General features: G+C 39.2%; 1 protein-coding gene and 1 pseudogene across 1 annotated transcript in view; one reads left to right on the top strand and one right to left on the bottom strand.

The window, feature by feature from the left end:
• The window catches only part of IL1RAPL2 (interleukin 1 receptor accessory protein like 2), a 1316228-nt gene that overhangs the window by 191549 nt on the left and 1100166 nt on the right, over nucleotides 1-24513 (top strand). The window lies entirely within an intron of this gene.
• On the bottom strand, nucleotides 8931-9064 carry LOC127485084 (U2 spliceosomal RNA; annotated as a pseudogene).

Raw genomic sequence — 24513 nt, 5'->3', positions numbered from 1 at the left:
AATCTCATCTCATCCACGGAGACTTTCTTGAAATTTCAGCTCACAATCATCTTATTTTCTTTGTATTTCTGTAAAATTGTTTTATTGCCTTTATGTGTTCTCCCTCCATCCCCCTTTTCTTCCTTTCATCCTTTGAGCAATTACTTATTGAGTCTCTATTAATTAGTACCGTACATACACATTTCTGGAAATACAGTGCATCTTAAGAAGACAAAAACACTGCCTTTATGGAGCTTACATTTAAATGGAACAGGGAGGCACTAGTTAGAGAACCAACAACTTCTCTGAAATAAAAGAGCATGATTTTAGGAGAATGAGTGTTGAAGGGACTGCATAACTGAGAAGAGAGTGCTTCCCTAGGAAGTTATAGAGAAACTAAGGTCTTAAGCTTGAGTAATCATTAACCAGGCTGTGGGGTAGAGCCTGTGAAGAGCACTGGGGGCAAGGGAGTGGCATATAGAAGCGTCCTGTGGTGAGAGAATGAGTGTACTCATAGGACACCCATTTTTTGCTTATACTCTCTCTCCTCAAACATAGTATGATATTTTACAGGAATGATTTATTGTATTTATTTGTACCTAATTCTTTTGAAAGGACTTTAACTATTGAGTCCAAATGCTAGTTGGCCATGAGAGGTTCACTGGTTTGCTGAAGAGTTACACGTTATAGAGACATAGGTCTCCTGTATACCTCCTCCCCTTACCCAGTTTTCTTTCATTGGAATGACTCTTTATGACTGTGTAAATAGTGCATCTCTGGAATAAGCCTCTGCATGTGGGAAATAGTTGAGAAACGCTTTCATTTACGGTTGGTGACTGTGTGATTGTCTGTAGAATAGAAGAGAGCAGGAAGATGTAGAATCAAAAGGTGTTTCATTACATAAAAAATTTTTGTGGGACAAAGTAGCACATGTTAGGGAAGAAATCTGCATGTATAAAGGACCATCAAAACTAAGCTTTAGAATGCATAGAGTAAGGACTAAATATTTGAAGAAAATTTATGTGAAGTAAGACGAAGAACTTTGTAATGATTAGAATTCACTGTCTTGGATTTAATCCTGTTCTAAATAGAATTCTTAAGACCAAAACATAATAACATGGGAATGACTTCGTTGGTGTGACAGTTTTAAAACATGGCTTGGAAATTCTTTTACATTCCAGTTGTCAAAAGATAAGGGTCTATATCTCTTCCACTTGGATCTCATTCACTAATAGAATGCAGTGAAAGTGATACTGCCAGTCCTTGGGCCTAGGTTTTAAGAAATGAAAACTTCCATTTCCACTCTTAGGAAATCGTACTCTTAGAGCTTAATCATCATGTTGTGAGAAAGCCAGGCAGCCCATGGAAAGGCACATATGGAGAATAACCCAGGTCTCCAGGTGAGCCTCTGCAACCAATATATAAGCCATGTGAATAAACTGTCTTCAAAGTAGATTGTAGAATCTCTAGTTGAACCACTCCATCTGATACCTCATACAGCAAAGACAAGCTCTTCCTGCTTGCCAACAATTGCAGGTTTATTAACAAAGTAAATGACATTTTAAAAATTGTTTTTGTTTTCTTTTAAGGTATACAAATTTCATGTATTTCATATACACACATATAAGAACATAATTATACTTCCAACCCTTCCCTCCTTCCTACCCACACTCTCACCCTTCTTCCTCCTCTCTCCACTATGGAATAGTTTCTTCAGGAGTGATTGATAAGCATTATATTTGGGGAGATCATTCAGATATGCTAAGCACTGGAAAGTTAGCAAGAACTCAGCTCTTACATAGGGCCATGGAAAGCAAATTGTGAGAGAAGAACAACTTCATACATTAAAAGAACAACAAAACAAATTCATCAGATGGATCAATTATGGGGGTCCTAGGAAATATAGCAGTGAGGATTTGATTTGGGATAAGTGGGTATAAGATACAGAAAAATACAAAGTACTGTTCATATTCCCAAGGAGTAAGTTAGAAAATGTATAAGAAAGTATAATTTATTTAAGAAATCAGGGAAAATAGGAGAGAGCCGACGACCAGGGCACCAGCAGAGATAAAAGTCCTAAGGTATTTGAATATCTGGTAGGGTCTCATCCTAGATCTGACTCTGGCTTAAAGCTTAGCCTCTGCATGCCTAGCCCATCTACTACCTTACAGGGTCTTGATATACTAGGCAAGCCCCCTGGCGGGCACTGGGATATCTCTTAATACAAAGAAGTTGCGATTCCTTTCAGTCCATGCATATGAACTTGTTTATTAACACCAAGATGGTGACTAGAGTCTTCACCATATTTTAAAATTGTATATCAAATATGAGACTAGAGTTTAAAAATGGAGTTTACTTATGTACACATATAATTCTCCTTCATTTGCATGCAATGTCAGTTTTCCTATGGTATTTTTATGGGGTGAGGATTAAGTCATATAATTTAGAGTCAAAGTTGAGGGTAAAACAGACAAGAGCCATTCTTAATTTGGGAAAGGAAGGATATATGCTCCTTTGAGCTTTTGAATAAAATTGGGATTTTATTAAAATTATTAATTATTTTATTAAAATTATTTAATAATTTTAATAAAATTTATTTATTTTATAAATAAATAAATTTATAAATATATATAAATATATATAAATATAAATATATTTTATATGAATATAAAAATATATATTTATAAATATAAATTTAATAAAATTAATTATTTTATTAAAATTATTAATAATTTTATTAAAATTATTAATAAGAAATTCTGTCCGGTGCCAAATTATTTCTACCTTTGGTGAGCCTGCCTATTTTAACAGGTGAATAAACAGGCTAGATTAAGACAATTACAGATAAAGGGTTAATAACCAGAATCTACAAAGAGATCAAGAAACTCCACAAAAACAAAACCAACAACCCACTTAAGAGATGGGCCAAGGACCTCAATAGACATTTTTCAAAAGAGGAAATCCAAATGGCCAACAGGCACATGAAAAAATGTTCAAGGTCATTAGCAATCAGGGAAATGCAAATCAAAACCACAATGAGGTTTCACCTCACCCCGGTTAGAATGGCTCACATGCAGAAATCTACCAACAACAGATGCTGGCGAGGATGTGGGGAAAAGGGGACACTAACCCACTGTTGGTGGGAATGCAAACTGGTTAAGCCACTATGGAAGTCAGTCTGGAGATTCCTCAGAAACCTGAAGATAACCCTACCGTTCGACCCAGCCATCCCACTCCTTGGAATTTACCCAAAGGAATTTAAATTGGCAAACAAAAAAGCGGTCTGCACCCTAATGTTTATTGCAGCTCAATTCACAATAGCTAAGACCTGGAACCAACCTAAATGCCCATCAACGATAGACTGGATAAAGAAATTATGGGATATGTACTCTTTAGAATACTATACCGCAGTAAGAAACAACGAAATCCAGTCATTTGCAACAAAATGGAGGAATCTGGAACACATCATGCTGAGTGAAATAAGCCAGTCCCAAAGGGACAAATACCATATGTTCTCCCTGATCGGTGACGACTGACTGAACACCAAGAGGGAAACCTGTTGGAGTGAGGTGGACACTATGGGAAATGGTGGCTTGATCAGCATAGCCCTGACTGTTAATGAACAACTTAATACATTATCCCTCTTAGTAGTTTTTTTATCTGTTCTACTTAAAAGGGATAGTGCATAAATGGATTACCATCTTGTTTTCATGTTTGTTTAAGGTTTTTTTTTTAAGATTTATTTATTTATTTGAAAGTCATAATTACAGAGAGAGGAGAGGCAGAGAGAGAGGGAGGGAGGGAGGAATGTCAGTCCTCCATCCGATGGTTCACTCTCCAATTGGTCGCAACGGCCGGAGCTGCAACGATCCGAAGCCAGGAGCTTCTTCCAGGTCTCCCACGTGGGTGAAGGGCCCCGAGGACTTGGGCCATCTTCCACAGCTTTCCCAGGCCATGGCAGAGAGCTCGATTGGAAGTAGAGCAGCTGGGCCTCAAACCGGTGCCCACATGGGATGCCGGTGCCTCAGGCCAGGGCATTAACCCGCTGTGCCACAGTGCAGGCCCCACGGTTTACTTTTTAATTAAGCGAGGCCTTAGGGAGTATAATAGCTTCATTCTTTCATTAGTTCAGGCAAATTCAGTATTAGCTTGATAGGGAAAATGGCTGCCTGGCTAGAAAAAGGCTATGACAGGTACAATTATTGAGATATTTGGAAGAATTGATTCTTCTGAGGACTATGTGATATTTATGTGTTTCTGATGTCTGCTTACTTGTGTGGGTGCTATTCTAAATGGAGTGCCTTACAGATTCCAAACATATGCCACATTCATTTTATCCAGATGATGAATGACTTATTGATAGTCCAGACTTTGTACTATTTGAGACTCCAGTTCTTTTAATAGCCATGGTGTCATTGAGATGAGATTTACTGGGGTAGATTTTATTAATAGGCACTATTCAGTCTTTTATTTGCAATGAAGTCAAAGGGCAGTTGGTGGAGGACAGGGTCAGCTTGAATGACTGATTCCTTGAAGCCTTCTGTGTGATCCCATTTTGGGATCCTGAGAAGAAACAGAAGCCAATTTGGGCATGACGTATTTTGGAAGAGTTTCCATTTGAGGGGTTTGAGAAACTTCTCCAAGTCAGATTCAGGAGGGTTTGCAGGGGGACTGCCAAAATGCTGCAGTGCTGCTGGCAAGAATGTAAACAACAAGCAGATGTTTTAGCAGAGTGGCACCGATTCTGAGAAACTATTTCTGGGCATTCAGTGAGAGAGCCTAGGAAGGAGACTAGCTCAGAACAAAGATGAGAGTCTGACTTGGGCACTTACCTGCCTAAAAATAGACTTAACGAATTTTAGACTTCCTAACCTCAAACATAACTTAAGATTGAGTTACTAATTAATCTCTTGAACTTAACATGACAACTCTGGCAATGTAACTAATTTTATGACAATTTGCTGTTTTTATGGTAATGGTTTGGTTTGGTTTGGCTTTTTTCCTTTTTTTTAAAAAGATTTATTTATTTATTTGAAATTAACAGTTACAGAGAGAGAGAGGGAGAGTTAGTTTCCATCTGCTAGTTCCCTCTCCAGATGGTCATAATGGTCAGGGCTGGGCCAGGCCTAAGCCAGGAGCCAGGAGCTTCTTCCAGGTCTCCCACATGTGTGGCAGGGGCCCAAGGATTTGGGCCATCTTCCGTTACTTTCCCAGGCCATAAGCAGGGAACTAGACTGGAAGTGGAGCAGCCTGGACAGCAACTGGCATCCATATAGGATGACAGCATCTCAGGTGGTGGCTTTACCTGCTATGGCACAATGTCAGCTTCTCCTTTAAAAAAAACGTAATTCTTTCTGTGGCTCTAACAGGTTATCAAAATTTGAATAGTTGCAAAATCAAAGCTGCTTTTATCACAACTGGATGCATGACTTTAAACATATTTATTTTCATCTACTTGAAAGGCAGGGAGGAACAGTGGGAAGGATAAATTATATATAAAATCAATCAATCTGCTCTCCACTGATATGCTCCCCAGATACATGTAGGGGCTGGGTTAGGCTGAAGCTGGGGGCCCGGAACTCCAGTAGGGTCTCCCATATGAGTGGCAGGGACCCGAGCACGTGAACCATCTTCTGCCTCTCAGGATGCATTAGCAGGAAGTTGGATCAGAAGTAGCAGAGCTGGGCATGGAACTGGCACTCTGGTAAGGGATACAGGCATCCCAACTGGCAGCTTAACCCACCACACCACAACGTTCCTACCTACATGCGTTTCGATAAGTGTTTGATCTCTCTAACTCTACTTCCCTCATATGTAAGAGAAAGAGAGTAAACTAGATGATATTTCCTGTCTATTCCAACTCTACAATCACTGATGGAGCTGTACACAAGCTACAGAATCGTGAGTCAGACTGATCTTTACAAATTCTCTCTCCATCCCTGACCACAGATGAAAATGGGAAGAATGTACAACTTCTGAACTGACAGAATATTCTACTGTAATAATAAGGCCAGTCTCTGAGGGCATCATTTCCATGTATATCACTATTCAGAGGCATATTTGCTCAGTGAATATTCACTGAACATAAACTATATGTTAGGCACTATGCTAGGTGCTGTAAATAACACAGTCAAACATATGTATCTTGGTCTCAGAGTTTGACATCTGGTTGAAAACCACAAACGTTAAAATCTGTAGTTACATAATTATAGCTAAGATTAATTACTGGGAAGGAGAATATGGGTAAGCCTGGCCTAGTAGCAGATAGGGTTAGAATGGGATCATGGAAAGCTTCCATGAAGAACCTATCTTCCCAAGCATTTTAGTGTTCCATACTGAAGAAGTCCACACTTAAGACTTGAGTACTGAATTGATTGTTTTTGATCTATTCCATGAACTTAGCTCCTGGCAACACGTTCCTTTTAGTCCAAATGGATTTGGGCTGGAACAAATGGATGAATCAGTGGCAATCGTATTTTTGCATAGAAACAAAACTCATAGAGATCACGTGTAATAACATTTGAGGAACATTTCCATACAACGGTTAATTGGGAATGCATGCCTATTTTTCCTTTTACACAAGGAGCATTTGTAAGATTTGTTAACATTTTATATTTTTGGACTGAGATCATGAGTTTATATAATATAATGATTCAAAAATCTTTTATTATAAATATTTATTTGAGAGGCAGAGTTACAGGGAGAGGGATAGAAAGTGAGGAATTCATTTCTCTGGTTTGCTCCCCAAATGGTTGCAATGGCCAGGGCTGTGTCAGGCTGAAGCCATGAGCTTCTTCCAAGTCTCCAATGTGGGTGCAGGGGCCAAGTATTTGGGCCATCTCGCACTACTTTCCCAGGCCATTAGCAAGGAGCTGGATTGGAAGTGGAGCAGCTGGGACTCGAACTGGCACCCTTTTGGATGCCGCAGCTGGAGGATTAACCTGCACCATAATTCTGGTCCCCAAAATAATTTTTTAAATATTTATTTGAAAGGCAGAGTTACAGAAATAAACAGAGATCTACCATCTTCTGTATCATTCCACAAATGGCCTTAGTGACGGGAGCTGGAACCCCATTTAGGTCTCTCATGTGGATAGCAGGGGCTGAAGCACTTGAACCACCTTCTGTTGCTTTCTCAGGCATGTTAGGAGGGAACCAGATCAGAAATGGAGCAGCCAGGACTTGAACCAGTGCTCATATGGAATGCCAGTGTCACAGGCAATGGCTTAACTTGCTGTGCCATAATGCCAGCCCTCCCAGAGTGGATTCTTGAATGAGACTGCTTATATTCAAATATGTTATTTAATCCTTCTAGAAAATGTGATAATTAGGCAAGGTGGTGCATGTGTAGGGTTTAATACAGTGCCAGGCACCAAGTAAGAGTCAATAAACGTTAGCTATTGCTGCTGTTTGTTACTTTTTAACAAAATCAATAGTAAACATTTTCTTCTCTTTCTGGACATAATATATGAGGAATATATTCAGTAACTGTTCCTCCTTATACTTCCTACCCTAAGTAACAGACCTCAGCTTGAGCATAAATGAGGAGTGGAATCTGCCAAGCCTTCCAGGAAAATGGCAGTGGGAAAGGGGCAATTCCCATGTGTGAAAAGAGGCTGAATATAATGTAGAGTGATCACATAAATGTATCTATTACTGCAAACAGTATGGGCTCACTTGCTATTTAATATTGTTTTGGTGGTAGAGGCAACATAGTGGGGTGTGTGTGTGTACATGTGGAGGGCTCTAATTGAGTTTTAAATTTCCAAAAGGTGTGTGTGTGTGTGTGTATGTATGTATATATTTATTCAAATTGCTTGGAGTTCCCTTTTTGTGACAGGGGACCTGACAACCTTCCTTGAAATCATGGCTATAATTTACCTTCCTAGTACAAGCTTTATACTTACCATGTTTTCAGTATGTAATTACTTATGATGGGAATAATGATCTATTTGAGTCATGGTTTAATGGTGATTGTCACCATCCAAGAAAATATTTAACATTTAACTTGGTATGGTTCTTGCTACATATGCTGTGAGTTTCTGTTACTTATGTGATGAAGTAAAAAGGTACAACTTGCGTTTTCTCCCTCAAAGCAGGTGTGGGTGCATTTTCTTGGAATTAGTAGGTTCAGCATCACCTTCACAATTGAACTTTTACTAGTAACTAAAATTCTTTTGTTTTTTTTTTTCTTTTTCCTTTTTGCATTTAGTTGGAACATAGTATTTGCACACATTTACAGGGTATAGCATGAAAATTCAATACATGTAAACAAGGTGTAATGATCAAATAATGTTATTAGCATTTCTGTCACAAACATTTATCATTTCTGTTTTTGGAAGCTTTGAGCTTTTTTTTTTAGTTATTTTGAAATATATAATAAATTGTTGTAGATTATAGATACCCTACTCTGCTATTGAATTCTGGAACTAATTGTTCCTATCTGTGTTTACTACCTGTTATCTAAGCTCTTTCTAGCTCTCCTTGTTGCTCTTCTTCCAAGCCTCTAGTGACCACCACTTTACTCTTAAATGCCATGGTAGCAACTATTTTAGCTTTCACAAATGAGTGGTATTTACCAATTTGTGCTTGCCTTGTTTCATTTAATAGGATGTCCTCCAGTTTCATCCATGTTTCTGCAAATGACAGGATTCATTTCTTATGACTGAACAATATTCTATATTATAAGTGCATGGTTGAACATGGTTCTGTGTTGGAGTGTGAAACCCACAAATCGCTCTTTCGGTACTAGTTTCCAAGCCCTTACGATTGATCCATGTCCTATGCGAAGACAGACCCTTTGCTCAGGTCATCATTTTCACATGGATTATAGTTATTTTCACTGCCATCCATAGCTTTGCTTATGTAGCCTATAGACACCACTATGACTTAACTTTACCTTTTTTTGCTGTTTAGATTTTTACAACTGCTTATTTCCTCAAATTGTGTTTTTGCTTTAGCTTAAGGAATAAAGAAATTGAGTTACTTGAAAGCATTCTGCGGATATCGTTTGGTAGCAGTGGATAAATAGAAAATTAAATTACTGATACTACACTTGATCTTAGCCAAAAGGCCGAGAAGCGATGACAATAGGTCTGATCTGATTTCATCATCATTAAAAAAAATCATCTATTATTTTTCACTTTATGTTTCTGTGTGGGAGCAAACTGTTGAAATCCTTACTTAATGTATACTAAGCTGATCTTCTGTATATTAAGATAATCGAAAATGAATCTTGATGTGAATGGAAGGGGAGAGGGAGTGGGAAAGGGGAGGGTTGTGGGTGGGACGGTATGGGGGGGAAGCCATAGTAATCCATTATTCGTACTTTGGAAACGTATATTCATTAAATAAAAGTTAAAAAAAAAATAACAAAATTTATGTCAAGTTATATATGTTATTTGTACACAAACCTTAATGTTTTAACGTCTTACTTTCCTGTATTTATTAAAAGCAAACTTTTAAATAATGTTTAAAAAAAAAAAAAAAAAGAAAATTAAATTACTGGCCCATGGTCCTAAATAAAATCAGCATTGAGACTGAGGCAAGACTTCTGCACTTCTCACCAATCACCACTCAGATTCACTGCACTAATGAACCCTCTTGCAACAGACTTGTCCCCAGTATTTGTAAGGAGACAGTTAACTAATCAAACAAGGGACTGGTACTGTGGGGCAGCGGGTTAACGCCCTGGACTGAGGTACCAGCATTGCATATGGGCGCCAGTTCTAGTCCTGGCTGCTCCTCTTCTGATCCAGTTCTCTGCTATGGCCTGGAAAAGCAGGCCTTGGGTCCCTGCTCCTGGCTTTGGATCTGCACAGCTCCAGCCATTGCAGCCACCTGGGGAGAGAACCAGTGAATGGAAGACCTCTTTCTCTGCCTTTACTTCTCTCTGTAACTCTGTCTTTCAAATAAATGAAATAAATATTAAAAAAAATCAAACAAAATTATGGTGATTTCAAAAATGTCCATCTCTTTCACATTTTTCTACAAAGAAAACTTTGTGTGGATTAAGGAGATGGATTTCACAATTTTATTCTGATTGGCTCCACTGCTTTTGAATGAAAATGTGACCACTGGGTATTGAAATATAATTTTTTGAAATTGGTAATCAAAAATCTTATTAGCATTTGTGCCCATTCCATGAGAGTTCATAGTACTTTAAAATTAACATTGATTAAATGATGAACTGGCTAGAAAGAGGCCACTTATAAAATTGGGGATAGAGAGTAGGGGCGGTTGTGGTAATTTCTCTGCCAGACTAAAAAGTCTCATTAATGGGTTAAGAGGGGTGGAGAATTCATGAAGGACAGTATCACAGATGATTGCCTCTGTTACAATGAAATTGGTAGGTCAATGGATATTATAATATGTTGTTTAGGATTGTATCTGGTTATATTGTGCTAGTTCAATCCTTTGGATATGGAAATAGTTTAGCACTTAAATGTATTATTTTAATAAGAGACCTATGTGCAATGACATGTTATAGAAGTTGCAAATGTTAGTAGATTAAATTGGATAAGAAATGCAAAGGAGGATTATGCTTACTTACAAATAAAAAGTTGTGTAGTGTCAAACATGAGCTCCATTAGCTAATTGGTAGTATAATATGCTTGTTTTTCTTGAGCACCAGAGAGCAAAACTGAGATGCAGAAATGTGTAGGGTTAAGCCAGCAGTGAGCATTCTATATTACACAACCTGAGTGATCAAAATGGATAGGAAACCAGGACATGATCTACAGCTTGAAATAAATTATTTAAAGTACCATTGCGAAAAACTTATCTAATAATTGATTTTTCCTTCATACATGTTATGTTTTTATGTCATGCCTTACCAAATCTATGAAATGACGAAGGGAACCATACTTGTGGTATCTTCTAATGGACATAATAGGATGGGTCTTGCATTTCAGTGGGGGAAGATATGTCATTACCAAGGTAAATAAAATTTGTAAGTATAGAGTGGGGATGCTAAAAAGTAGGACTTGTGAGGATCTATGAACTGTATGGGTTAACTTTCAGATAAAGGACCTCACGAGAATGCCTAACATGAAGCAAACGAGGGAACAAACCATGAAAATACCTGGGGGAGGCATATTTCAAGTGGAGGGACCACTAGTTGCAAAAGCCCTGAGATGAAAGTATGGCTTGGATATTTGAGGAACAGCAATGAAGCCAGTGTGTTCAGAGGGAAATAAATTTAGATCAAAGTATGAGGTCAGAGAGGTAACCAAGTAGGTACTGATATAAACTGTGGCCTTATATCCAAGAGAAAAAAACAGGAGAGTGAGGGTGTACCTTATATTTTAATGAGGAGAACACTCAGATTGTAGTGTTTCCAACAGACTCAAGATGGCAAAGGAAGAAACAGACCATTTAGAAGGCTGTTGTAATCACCCCAGTGAAAGACAGTGGTGGTGATGGTCACAGTAGAATTCTCAAGATTTTCTGACAGATTGAATGTAGGATACGGGAGGAAGAAATGAAACAAAGGTTTTTGGGCTGATTGACTGAAAGGATGGCTTTGATGTGTTAGTGAGATGGGGAACACTGTGGGAAGAGTTTTAAGGAGCTAAAAAACATCTGTTTTGAACACATTTGGTTAGAGACATCTATTAAATATCAAAAATATTTTATGGGCTTTGAATGTAGGAGTCTGGATCTGAGGAATATGTTTGAAAGCCATGAGGAATTACTATACATAAAATAAAGGAAGCGGTCTGTTGAGAAGAAAACAGGTTGCAAAATAGTATGCCTGTAATTTTTTCCTTGGGAATAAATTGTTTATAAAAAGAAGAATGAGAATATATATATATATATATATATAAATGAGAATATATATATATATATATATACCAAGTTCATCTCTGAGTACTAGGGAATGTTGATAATTTTTATGTTCTGTGTTTTTCAATATTTCACACACTTTTTTAAATGAAAATGGGTCACTTTTATAACAGAAAACGGAATAAAACTATGAATCCTATTAAGAAAATTTTTGTCTATTTCTTCTCCAATGTCTAAAGACATTTATTTTATGTATATACCACCCACCCCTCATACTCACAGATATACTCAGAGTGAAACATGATGACAGAAAGGTTGTTTGGATCAAACTACATATGACATGATTGGACCTTACCATCAAAGATTCATAATACAGATGTTTCTGCCTTTAAATAGGGTCGAATATAACTGGATAAAATGCTCCTGATGGTAAAGAATATGAAGACCTGGGGACAGTTAAATCTAACAGCACTACATCCAACAGGACTAGATTGGGACCCTTGAGGCTGAGTCAAAATCACATCCTTTGGGAAAAGAGAATTAATTGAACTCTTGTTCCACCCACTTGTGACATTCTTTTCCCTGAAGGCCTTTTGCCTTCTTCCTCTAGCAGCTCCAATTCAGGGAACAGGGTATCTGCTAGTTCAGCAAACTACTCTTAAATGTTAATAACTGTATTCTTGGCTAATTTTTTACACATAGGAAAATATAGCATCTGATCATGTTGCATTTTAAAGTTCAGATCATTTTTATTTTCTTTTGGACACAAAAACTTTTCTTTTGCATTCTCTCCCTCTATCCCATTTGACTATGATTTCCCTGCCCCCACTTCTCTGGGGGTGACTGAAACATAGCTGAAAGGGGGCTTTTTTCAAACTTCTTTTGGAAAAGAGAGAAAAGTCAGTGTTTGGCCTGAGGTCAAACAGAGTATTTTAGCTAAGATGCAGGATGGTAGATGCAGCTATGAGTGACTGAAAATGGAATTGAAATGGAAAAGACATTTGCATTTTAAGCTGTAGCATTTACTACTGTGAGTGTTAGCACTTTGTTAAAAGTATGTACATGCATGGTAAGATTTTTTAAGGAGAAAGTTGGAAATTGGTACAGAAATTTATTTTTACATATGCTTGCTTTTCCACTAAATAGTAAGTATAATCCTCTCCCTGGTGATCTGATGATCTACTTCTTTCTTTTCTTCCTAAGAGTGCCTCATTCAACCCCAAAAGTTTTGTTGCATAATTGAGAAATGTTATTCCTTCTTCTGGATTCCAGAGGTCAGACAAGACTTCCTGCAGTATTCTGTTAATTTTGGCGATTTTCATCAGTCAGCATAAGAGATTTACATTTACTCCAAGCCTCCTCAACCACTGCCCACTCCATACACACTTGCAAACACACACACACACACACACACACGCAAGTATGTTAAGAGAAACTTTTGCCTTGTACTATTATAGAGACTGAGTCCCAAGGAGACCCACACAAATGAGGATCTTCAAAAAGTTCATGACAAATGCAATTAAAATGTTTACTTTGTTGCACAACATTGAAAATCAAGTTACAACTTTTCATAATATGCATTTTCTGTGACCTTTTGAAGACCTCTCATATATATGAATTTAAATCAACAGTGTAATCAAAGGCATTAATTTATAAAAATTGTACCTGGAACTAGACTTTGGATCTTACAGAATGAGCATAGGTGCTGAAGTGTTAAGATCTGAGTGTACAATGTTTATTGCAGCTCAGTTCACAATAGCTAAGACATGGAATCAACCTAAATGCACATCAATAGAAGACTTGATAAAGAAATTATGGGATATGTACTCTATAGAATACTACACAGTGGTAAAAAAAATATCCATCATTTGCAGCAAAATTGAAGGAATCTGGAAAACATCATGCTGAGTGAAATAAGCCAGTCCCAAAGGGACAAATATCATATGTTCTCCCTGATCTGTGACCTAAAAGGAAACCTGTTAAAGTGAAACGGACACTATGAGAAAAAATGACTTGATCAGCCCTTGTCCTGACTGTCGAGGAACAACTTAATACTTTATTCCTTATACTGTTTTTTTGTTGTTGTTCTTAATACCATTTGTTGAACTCCTTAATTAACACACAATTGTTCTTAGGCGTTAAATCCAACTGAAAGTTTATCCCTGTTAAAAATAAAAGTGGGAATAAGAGAGGGAGGAGATGTACAGTTCGGCACCTGCTCACTTGTACTTACCCCCAATGGTAAAGCTAGAAATGTGCCATGGACTCCAAATCCTTGTACGTTGGCAGGTACCAATGCAATCTTGCTAGTTAAAGAGTTCAGTGTAAGTTTGTAATTGATCATAACAATAGGATTAAGTGTCAAAGGGATTACATAAATAAGACCAGTGTTTGCTAATAATAATTTTTTTTTTGACAGGCAGAGTGGACAGTGAGAGAGAGACAGAGAGAAAGGTCTTCCTTTTGCCGTTGGTTCACCCTCCAATGGCCGCCGCGGCCAGCGCGCTGCGGCCGGCGCACCACGCTGATCCGATGGCAGGAGCCAGGAGCCAGGAGCCAGGTGCTTTTCCTGGTCTCCCATGGGGTGCAGGGCCCAAGCACCTGGGCCATCCTCCACTGCACTCCCTGGCCACAGCAGAGAGCTGGCCTGGAAGAGGGGCAACCGGGACAGAATCCGGTGCCCCAACTGGGACTAGAACCCGGTGTGCCGGTGCCGCTAGGCGGAGGATTAGCCTAGTGAGCCGTGGCGCCGGCCACTAATAATAATTGATAGAAGTAAAAAGGAGAGAATGATACAACTTTGGAAGCGGGATACACAGCAGACTCATAGAATGGCAGATGTCCTAAATAGCACTCTGGCCTCAGAATCAGCCCTTAAGGCATTCAGATCTGACTAAAAAGCCTATGAGATCATTTCAGGCATAGAAAGCCAAGACACTGTAGCAAAAAAATGACCTAAATGAAAGATCTCTGTGAGATCCCAGCAGAAAGAATGGGCCATCAAAGAAGGAGGTACCTTTCTTTGAAGGGAGGAGATAACTTCCACTTTGGTTATGGCCTTGTCTAAATAAGGTCAGAGTTTGTGAACTCAAGAGGCTTCCATAACCTTGGCAGCTCATGACTAGAGCCTTGGGTGATTACTGACATCATAAATAAGAGTGTCAATTTTAAATCAACAACAAGAGTCACTGTGCACTTACTCCCCATGTAGGATCTCTGTCCTTAATGTGTTTTACTATGAGAATTAATGGTAAAAATAGTCTTCAAACAGTAATTTATACTTTCTGTGTCTGTGTGGGTGCAGTCTGTTGAAATCTTTACTTAGTATATACTAAGTTGATCTTCTGTATATAAAGATAATTGAAGATGAATCTTGATGAAGAATGGGATGGAAGAGGGAGTGGGAGATGGGATGGTTACAGGTGGGGGGGGAGGTTATGGGGGAGAAAGCCAATGTAATCCAAAAGTTGTACTTTTGAAATTTATATTTATTAAAAGTTATACATTCAATGCAATACCAATCAAGATACCGAAGACCTTCTCAGATCTTGAAAAAATGATGGTGAAATTCATAGGGAAACACAGGAGACCTCGAATAGCTAAAGCAATATTGTACAACAAAAACAAAGCTGGAGGCATCACAATACCAGATTTCAGGACATAATACAGGGCAGTTGTTATCAAAACAGCATGGTGCCAGCACCGCGGCTCACTAGGCTAATCCTCCGTCTTGCGGCGCTGGCACATCAGGTGCTAGTCCCGGTCGGGGTGCCGGATTCTATCCCGGTTGCCCCTCTTCCAGGCCAGCTCTCTGCTGTGGCCAGGGAGTGCAGTGGAGGATGGCCCAAGTCCTTGGGCCCTGCACCCCATGGGAGACCAGGAGAAGCACCTGGCTCCTGCCATCAGATCAGCGCGGTGCGCCGGCTGCGGCGGCCATTAGAGGGTGAACCAACGGCAAAAAGGAAGACCTTTCTCTCTGTCTCTCTCTCTCACTGTCCACTCTGCCTGTCAAAAAACAAACAAACAAAAAAAACCAGCATGGTATTGGTACAGAAAGAGATGGATAGACCAATGGAACAGAATAGAAACACCAGAAGTCAATCGAAACATCTACTGCCAACTTATATTTGATCAAGGATCTGAAACCAATCCCTGGAATAAGGACAGTCTATTCAATAAATGGTGCTGGGAAACTTGGATTTCCACGTGCGGAATCATGAAGCAAGACCCCTACCTTTCACTTTACACAAAAATTCACTCAATATGGATTAAAGATTTAAATCTATGACCCGACAACATCAAATTATTAGAGAGCATTGGAGAAACCCTGCAAGATATAGGTACTGGCAAAGACTTCTTGGAAAATACCACAGAAGCACAGGCAGTCAAAGCCAAAATTAACATTTGGGATTGCATCACATTGAGAAGTTTCTGTACTTCAAAAGAAGCAGGAAAGTGAAGAGGCAACCGATAGAATGGGAAAAAATATTTGCAAACTATGCAACAGATAAAGGGTTGATAACCAGAATCTACAAAGAAATCAAGACACTCCACAACATCAAAAAAAAAAAAAAACCCACTTAAGAGATGGGCCAAGGACCTCAATAGACATTTTGCAAAAGAGGAAATCCAAAGGGCCAACAGACACATGAAAAAATGTTCAAGATCACTAGCAATCAGGGAAATGCAAATCAAACCACAATGAGGTTTCACCTCACCCTGGTTAGAATGGCTCACATACAGAAATCTACCAACAATAGATGCTGGCGAGGATGTGGGGAAAAAGGGACACTAACCCACTGTTGGTGGGAATGCAAACTGGTTAAGCCACTATGGAAGTCAGTCTGGAGATTCCTCAGAAACCTGAATATAACCCTACCATACAATCCAGCCATCCCACTCCTTGGAATTTACCCAAAGGAAATGAAATTGGCAAACAAACAAGCTGTCTTCACATTAATGTTTATTGCAGCTCAATTCACAATAGCTAAGACCTGGAACCAACCCAAATGCCCATCAAGAGTAGACTGGATAAAGAAATTATGGGACATGTACTTTATAGAATACTATACAGCAGTCAAAAACAACAAAATCCGGTCATTTGCAACAAGATGGAGGAATCTGGAAAACATGCTGAGTGAACTAAGCCAGTCCCAAAGGGACAAATATCATATGTTCTATGACCCTGTCGGAATAAGATCGAAGTCGGCGAACTCAAAAGGCTTCCATAGCCTTGGCAACTCATGACTAGAGCCTAGGGAGATTACTGATGCCATAAACAAGAGTGTCAAATTGTTAAGTCAACAACAGGAGTCACTGTGTACTTACTTCTCATGTGGGATCTGTCCTTAATTTGTTGTCCAATGTGAAGTAATGCTAGAACTAGTACTGAAAGAGTATTTTACCTTTGTGTTTCTGTGTGGGTGCAAACTGTTGAAATCTTTACTTAATATATACTGAATTGATCTTCTGTATATAAAGATAATTGAAAATGAATCTTGATGTGAATGGAATGGGAGAGGGAGCGGGAGATGGGAGGGGTGCAAGTGGGAGGGAAATTATGGGGGGGGGAAAGCCAATGTAATCCATAAACTGTACTTTGGAAATTTATATTTACTAAATAAAAGGGAAGAAAAGTTTTCTAAAAAGAAGCCAGCAACTTGCAGGCAGTCCTCTATACGATCTACATGCCAGGTTACTTCAGAAAGTTTGTAGAAAAAAATAGAATTGAAAAATAAGTTTATTGGGCTGGCGTTGTGACACAGAAAGTTAAGCTGCCTTCTCTGACATTGACATCCCATATGAGTGCTGATTTGAGTCCCTGCTGCTCCATTTCTGGTCCAGCTCCCTACTAATGTGCCTGGGAAAGCAGTGAAGATGGCTCAAGTACTTGGGCCCCAGCACCTATGAGCGAGACTGATGGAGTTCCTGGTTTCTGGCTACAGGCTGGCCCTGCCCTGGCAGCTGCTGCCACTTAGGGAGTGAATCAACAGATGGATGAGACCTCCCTCCCTCCCTCTCTCTCTCCCTCTCTCTCTCCCTCCCTCTCCCTCCCTCCCTTTCCCCCTTTCCCCCTCTCCCCCTCTTCCCCTCTCACCCTCTCACCCTCTTCCCCTCTCACCCTCTTCCCCTCTCACCCTCTCCTTCCTTCCTCCCTCCCTCCCTCCCCTACATGTCTCCCCTCTCTCTTCTCTCTCTCTCCCCTCTCTCTCTCTGTCCTCCCTCTCCCTCTTTGTCCTCCCTCTCTCCCTTTCTCTCTCCCTCTCCCTCCCTCCCTCTCCTCTCTCCCTCCCTCTCTCTCTTTCTCCCTTTCTTCCCTCCCTCCCTCTCCTCTCTTCCTCCCTCTCTCTCTCCCTCTCTCTCTCCCTCTCTCTCCCTCTCTCTCTCCTCCCTCCCTCCCCCTCTCCTCTCTGTGTAATTTTCAAAAGTAAATAAAGAAATCTTTATGGAAAAGGAAAAAAAAGATCTGAGTGTAAATCTTGAATCTTCCACTTGCTAGAAGAGCACCCGTTGGGAACCCACATAAGCAGCTTTTTAACTCTTACATACTTGTTAAGCCTTACATACTTGTTCTAATCCTAACCAGCATGATGGATATTGACTGAGTTTGGTTGTTTATTGTTTAGACTGTGTTTCCTGCCTAAGTAATTAGCATAATACATGATTTGGGGAGCTTTTAAAAGGGTTAAATAAGAAAATGAATACAATGTATCTAGGACCAATATTTGAGACAAATGGTTTTCGAGGATACTCTAAAAAGTTTCTAGAAAGTGGAATTTAAAAATAAGCTTATTTTTATGCAAAAAAAGTTGAAACCATGTATAAAGAGATTTCAAAAAGTTAATGAAATGTCTGAATATTTCATATATATGAAATAACTGCATGGATTTCAAGCTTTCTGCAGCAAAACAAATCTATACTTAATTCTGTTTTCTACATACTTTGCAGATTATCATGTTAAAATCTTTAATCTCTTATTGTTTCTCTTACCTTGATTCTATATAGGACAAATATTCTTTGTATTAACAATATTTAAGTTATACAAGTTTTATATAATTCATATAATACAGATTAGGAACTTAATTGCTCTTCACCCCCACCCTCCCTCCCACCCCTGCTTCAACCCTTCCTGCCCCTCCCTCTTGGATTCCCACTCTCAATTTTTACAATGATTTAATTTCAGTATACTTAATGTTCGTATAGTTGACACAACTCTAAGTAAAAAAAACTAAACAGAACACTTTCTCAATGGAAGAGACAAGAGCTATAAACAATTATCGATTCTCAGAGTGTCTATTTCATTCCAATACATTACATTTTGGGTACTCTATTAATTACTTTGGATCAGGGAAATCATATGATATCTTTTTGAAATTGGCTTATTTCACTAAGTATAGTGGTTTCCAGTTGTGTTCATCTTGTTGCAAAAGGCATTTCATATTTTTAGCAGCTGAGTAGTACTCCATAATGTATATCCATTCAATAGTTGATAGACATCTGGGTTGATTCCATATCTTAGCTATTGTGAATTGTACTGCAATGAACATGGGGGTATAGTTAATGCTTTTATATACCAATTTCTTTTGGTTTGGGTAAATTCCCAGGAGTGGGATGGCTGGGTCATTTGGTAGGTCTATATTCATTTTTCTGAGGTATCTTCATACTGTCTTCCATAGTGACTGCACCAGTTTACATTCCCACCAACAGTGGACCAGGGTGCCTTTTTCCCACATCCTAGCCAGCATTTGTCATTTGTTGATTTCTGTATGATAGCCATTCTTACGGGGGTGAGGTGAAACTTCATTGTGGTTTTGATTTGCATTTCCCTGGTGGCTCGTGATCCTGAGCATTTTCTCAAGTGTCCGTACAAATACTTTTTAATCTGTGACAACTGTAGGCTTTCAATAAGTCAAGCCAACTCTGCAGTAGGAGATAAAAGGTAGAATTCCTGAGTTAAGCTATCAGTTGAATAACAGTAATTACTTAAATAAGTAAACCAGAGGAAGAGTTTGAGAGGTAGCCAGAAGAATCTGTGTCATTTCTTGAGCAATTAAAAAGTCTTTGGAAGCTCATATGAGGCATAACGGATTATGCAAGGGTCTTCAAAAATCTTATGGAAAATGTATATATTGAAAAACTATTCATAGATTTCAAATATTGTTGCAACAAAATGAACTTACATTTAATTCAATTTTTCCACAAACCTTTTAAAGTAACTTCATACTATGTCACTGAGGATATGGGAGGGAAGCACAGCAAAAAAATTCTTTAGGTGAGACATAAGACACTGCTGCATGTCACCAAAATAAGAATAACTTGGTTCTATTTCTACAAGGAACTTAAACATCCCATACTCATTTTCTAATTTTGTCTTCATTTTAGTTACTATGATGAGGAAGGGCATCATAGTGGTTAAGAGTCTGGACTTGGCAAACAAATGAGCTAGATTCAAAGATGGTTTATGTTGCTTACTATCTGCATGACCTTAGAAAAGACATTTAACCTTTCTTCTTGATTTGTGAAATAAGAATAAGAATACTGTCTACCACATAGAATTTCAGTGATTGAATTAACTTTTGCAAAGTGCTTTGAATAGCATATAATACAGTATTCCCTATGTCAACATTTATAAAAATAAAAAAGTAGAAGATATTTAAATGCTTATTGCCTGATTTGATCAGTTTATGCTGTATAAGCGTTAGAATATTGTACTGTATCCCATAACAAAGTACCACTATTACATGTTAATACATTTTTGAATAGTGAAGGATATGTTGGAAAGATTTGGTTTGTAGATACCACCTGATGTCAAAGGATATAAGATTTCATTCTTCATTCTCTCTCATCCCCCATTAGTTTAGCAAAAGTCTCCCTGTTACAGTTAATTACCAGATTTCAAGGAGCTCATACATTTGATGATTTGCAGTTTATGTATGTATGTGTGAAATTGGCTTCCCTCTCCTGGTTTCATTGGTAATATAAGAAAAAGAATAGATAAGGTCTTTGAGTACAGAGAGGGGGAGAAAATCCAATTGTTTGGTGAATTTTCTGAATTGGTCTGGATTTCAAAAGAAAAGTCCTGTTGAGCTTTTGCCTAAGGAACTCTTAATATGGTAGTATTCTTAAAATGTTCTACCACGCATTTTTCTTGATGTGGAGTTAAGTTTCTTGTGATAAACATGTAAATAAAGGCCATCACCTGGGCCAAGGACTTAACAGACATTTTTCAAAAGAGGAAATCCAAATGGCCAACAAACACATGAAAAAATGCTCAGGATCCCTAGCCATCAGAGAAATGCAGATCAAAACCACAATGAGGTTTCACCTCACTCCAGTTAGATTGGCTTACATACAGAAATCAACCAACAACAGATGCTGGCGAAGATGTGGGGAAAAAGGCACACTAATCCACTGTTGGTGGGAATGCAAACTGGTAAAGCCACTATGGAAGACAGTTTGGAGAGTCCTCAGAAACCTGAATATAGCACTACCACAGGACCCAGCTATCCCACTCCTTGGAATGTACCCAAATGGAATTAAAGGGGGGAAAAAAAGAGCCATTTGCACCTCAATATTTGTTGCAGCTCAATTCGCAATAGCTAAGACATGGAATCAACCTAAATGTCCATCAACGGATGACTGGATAAAGAAATTATGGGATATGTACTCTATGGAACACTATACAGCAGTAAAAAACGATGAAATCTGGGCATTTACAACAAAATGGAAGAATCTGGAAAATATCAGGCTGAGTGAAATAAGCCAGTCCAAAAGGGACAAATATCATATGTTCTCCCTGATCAATGGCAACTAAACGAGCTCTAAAATGATACCCATTGAAGTGAAATGGACACTATGAGAGACAATGACATGATCAGCCCTTGTCTAGACTATTGAGGAACAACTTACTATTTTATTCCTTTTAGTAGTTGTTGTTGTTGCTCTGTTTGTTCTACTTAATACCACTGGTTGAACTCTGTAATCAATACACAATCATTCTTTAGGCATTTAAAATTAACAGAAAAGTGATCTCTGTTAAATATAGGAGTGGGAATAAGAGAGGGAGGAGATATATAGGTCGGCACATGCTCACTCGGACTTACCTCCAATGGTGGAACTAGAAATGTGCCAGGGGATTTCAATTCAGTCTTATCAAGGAGGCATGTACCAATGCCAGCGCACTTGGTAAAGTTATAAGTATAAGTATACAACCGATCAAAAAGATAGGGTAAGTGTCGAAGTGATTTCACAAATAAGACCAGTGTAAACAAATAATGAAGGATAGAATGAAAAGGGAGAGAATGATCCTGCGGGGGAAGCAGGACACACAGCAGACTCATAGAATGGCAAATGCCCTAAACAGCACTCCGGCCTCAGAATCAACCCTTGGGGCATTCGGATCTGGCTAAAAGGCCCATGGGAGTCTCACAGGCATGGAAAGCCATGACACGGTGGCAAAAACAACCTAAGTGAAAGATCCTGGTGAACAAGACCCCAGCAGAAGGAACAGGCCATCAAGGAAGGAGGCGCCTTTCTCTGAAGGGAGGAAGGAACCTCCACTGTGATATGGCCTTGACTAAACAAGTTCAGAGTCGGTGAACTCAAGGGGCTTCCATAGCCTAGACAGCTCATGGCAAGAGCCTCAGGTGATTGCTGACGCCATAAATAAGAGTGCCAGTTGTTAAATCAACAACGGCAGTCACTGGGTACATGCTCCCCACGTAGGATCTCTGTCCTTAATGTGTTCTACTATGAAATTTAAAAACAACACTACTAGTCGAACAATACCCTATACCTTGTGCGGTTGTGTGAGTGTAGCCTATTGAAATCCTTGCTTAGTGTATACTAAGTTGATTTTCAGTATATGAAGGTAATTGAAAATTAAACTCGATGAAGGGTGGGATGGGAGAGGGGAGGGCTGCGGGAGGGAGGGAGGTTGGGGGGGGAAGCCATAACAATACAAAAGTTGCACTTTGTAAATTCACATTTATTAAATTAAAAAAAAAATAAAGGCCATCACCTCCTACTCCCCCTACTGGGGCCACTGATAAAGGGTTAGCATGATCAATCCTTGGAAACACACACAATGACCCTGCATATGTTTCCATGACTTGTATTTTAGATTTATCTCTGCTATATCTGAGGACAATTTCACGGCTCTCCCATGAAAATGGGAGAATGACCACTTAATTGCAATAGTGGGAGTGAGAAATTTTACTTTGTCCTGTACATCTTTGCAGCTGTAATAAAAATAAAGCCATTGGAATATCTTGAGTATAACTGGAAATTGAAATACTTTCCTCAGTAGTTTTGATCTTGAAGACCTAAACTCACCATGCTTTTGAAAATATATGTTCTTTCTTGGAATTTACCCAAAGGAAATTAAATTGGCAAACGAAAAAACTGTCTGCACATTAATGTTTATTGCAGCTCAATTCACAGTAGCTAAGACCTGGAATCAACCTAAAGACCCATCAACAGTAGACTGGATAAAGAAATTATGGGATATGTACTCTATAGAATACTATACAGCGGTAAAAAAAAAATGAAATCCGGTCATTTGCAACAAAATGGAGGAATCTGGAAAACATCATGCTGAGTGAATTAAGCCAGTCCCAAAGGGACAAATATCATATGTTCTCCCTGATCGGTGACAACTGAGCACCTAAAAGGAAACCTGTTGAAGTGAAATGGACACTATGAGAAATGGTGACTTGATCAGCCCTTGCCCTGACTGTTGATGAACAACTTAATACTTTATCCCTTTTAGTATTTTTTTTGTTCTACTTAATACTATTGGTTGAACTCTGTAATTAATACCAATTATTCTTAAGTGTTGAAACTTAACTGAAAAGTGATCCCTGTTAAATATAAGAGTGGGAATAAGAGAGCCGGCGCCGTGGCTCAATAGGCTAATCCTCCACCTTGCGGCGCCGGCACACCGGGTTCTAGTCCCGGTTGGGGCGCCGGATTCTGTCCCGGTTGCCCCTCTTCCAGGCCAGCTCTCTGCTATGGCCAGGGAGTGCAGTGGAGGATGGCCCAGGTGCTTGGGCCCTGCACCCCATGGGAGACCAGGAAAAGCACCTGGCTCCTGGCTCCTGCCAGGATCAGCGCGGTGCGCCGGCTGCAGCGGCGGCCATTGGAGGGTGAACCAACGGCAAAGGAAGACCTTTCTCTCTCTGTCTCTCTCTCTCACTGTCCACTCTGCCTGTCAAAAAAAAAAAAAAAAAAAAAAAAAAAAAAAAAAAAAAAAAAAAAGTGGGAATAAGAGAGGGAGGAGATGTACAATTTGGGACATGCTCAATCGGACTTGCCCCAAATGGTAGAGTTAGAAATGTGACAGGGGATTCCGATTCAATCCCATCAAGTTGGCATGTACCAATGCCATCTCACTAGTCCAAGTGATCAATTTCTGTTCACAATTGATCATAATGATAGGACTAAGAGTCAAAGGGATCATATAAACAAGACTAGTGTCTGCTAATACTGATAGAATAAAAAAGGGAGAGAATGGTTCAACATGGGAAGCGGGATACACAGCAGACTCATAGAATGGTGAATGTCCTAAACAGCACTCTGGCCTCAGAATCAGTCCCTAAGGCATTCGGATGTGGCTGAAGAGCCCATGAGAGTATTTCAGGCATGGAAAGCCAAGACACTGTGGCAAAATAAAATGAAATGACCTAAATGAAAGATCTCTGTGAGTGAAATCCCAGTAGAAAGAACAGGTCATCAAAGAGGAGGTGC

Source organism: Oryctolagus cuniculus, chromosome X (assembly GCF_964237555.1).
Source record: "Oryctolagus cuniculus chromosome X, mOryCun1.1, whole genome shotgun sequence".
Lineage (NCBI taxonomy): Eukaryota > Metazoa > Chordata > Mammalia > Lagomorpha > Leporidae > Oryctolagus > Oryctolagus cuniculus.
This window is presented reverse-complemented; position numbering and strand designations above follow the sequence as displayed.